The sequence below is a fragment of the Schistocerca gregaria genome, chromosome 9 (assembly GCF_023897955.1).
Source record: "Schistocerca gregaria isolate iqSchGreg1 chromosome 9, iqSchGreg1.2, whole genome shotgun sequence".
Classification (NCBI taxonomy): Eukaryota; Metazoa; Arthropoda; class Insecta; order Orthoptera; family Acrididae; genus Schistocerca; species Schistocerca gregaria.
Window position 1 is genome coordinate 137,862,713 of NC_064928.1, and position 1,636 is coordinate 137,864,348.

A 1,636-nucleotide genomic window follows, 5' to 3' on the forward strand; every position below is an offset into this window, starting at 1 on the left:
TTCACACATAGCAGTTGCACAACATCTTACACTGAGGAGAATGTTTCTCACCAGCTCCCAAAGACATGTACACAATTCATCAGTGAACACAGACTGGTCTGTGTACATTGTCCCTAACAACCATCAGCCAAACACTTCCACAAGTGCACAATGACTTCACAGATAAACACAGCTTGAAGCATTGTTTCCATGAGACTTACACCCCCTCAGAGGCTTCCAAAAATTGCCATAGAGACGGTATTGCACGTCTCTCTGGCGGGGTATTGGTAAAAGTTTTCAACTAGCAATAATCGCACCTCAGTTATGCTTCATTGGTTACGATATTGCCACTGCGCAAAGATTAACTACCTAGCGCCTGGCACTGCTATTTATACCTGACGTTCGTTCCAAACACCTACAGGTACTTGCATCATTGCAACCCATCAGTATTACCTTACACTACTCTAGTTCCATTGGGGGAAACAAATACAGAAATATGCAGGAAACAAAACCAGTAAAACACATTTTATTGGAGGCAGACACTCTGTTCTTGCCTCCTTGTGTCTAATAGTTGCTTACACACCCGCTTACCGCCATCTTAAACGCTCTAAACTGCACAGTAGTTCTCTCCTTGGCCGTCAGGCGCGCTACTGCCCACTCGCCTAGCCCCACACAGACGAAAGTGGCACAACCTCAGTTAGCGAATACCGGCACACCCATTAAGACTCATCGTTAGATTTTATTATTTTGTGGCTGCTGGTTAGTACTAGACACCAAAAAAAAACTGCCAACTGCATTTACATTAACCATAACACTTCTCAGCAAAAGCTGTTTCACGCACTGTGCAGTAAAATGCTAGTTTTACTCGAATCATGCATTCTTCGGCGGACCTCGGAAGAGTTCCGCCCTTCGATACCTTGCAGAGTACTGCTACGTATCGAAGTGTTAGGGCTTCGCAGAAGTCGCAGTCGCAGTCGCAGTCGCAGTCGCAGTCGCAGTTCCGGAACCGCCAGCAGCAGCAGCAGCAGCAGCAGCAGTTTCCAGTGCCGCCAGTTTTGCAGTAGCAGTCGTCGCCGGACCCAGCCGCAGCTTCCGGACCCAGCCGCCGCCGCCGCCGCCGCCGCCGCAGCTTCCGGCCCCCGCCGCCGCCGCCGCCGCCGCCGCCGCCGCAGCTTCCGGCCCCCGCCGCCGCCGCCGCCGCCGCCGCCGCCAGGACCCAGTGCTTCGTCTTCCTCTCCTGCTTTCGTTGTCGTCGCTATTCTCGTCTTCGTCTTTGCCTTCATCCTTTCGCTCCTTACGTCTCTCATCTGTCATCTGTAATCTGTTCCTGACTTTGTCCCTTGTCTGTCCCCATTCTTCTTTTCTGTGTTTCCAGTTTTTCTTACTGCCATCATGACCACCCCCACCACCACCGCCACTACCACCGCCATCGTCTATACGACGCCCTCCCTCGCTGCCACTACTCTTACTTGGTGTGCTCAGTCGCCCCCGTCCTACTATATTCCGCCCCTCCTCACCCTTCCCACCCCAGCTCCCTTTGTCGCCCCATCCCCTGCTCCTTCTCCCCAAGCCTCCACACACGACCCCTTTCCCCCACTCCCCCACACCACTCATGCGGCCCCTGCCAGGGTTGTGTCTCGTCGGGCTACGACCCATG

The 1,636-nt window shown here is 53.3% G+C and overlaps 1 non-coding gene across 1 annotated transcript; it reads right to left on the reverse strand.

Annotated features, from left to right (window-relative positions):
• Positions 1 to 201: 201 nt before the first annotated feature.
• LOC126292425 (U4 spliceosomal RNA) lies at positions 202 to 341 on the reverse strand. Its single transcript, XR_007552160.1, has one exon. It is a non-coding gene; the product is annotated as a U4 spliceosomal RNA (small nuclear RNA).
• Between the last annotated feature and the right edge of the window lie 1,295 nt (positions 342 to 1,636).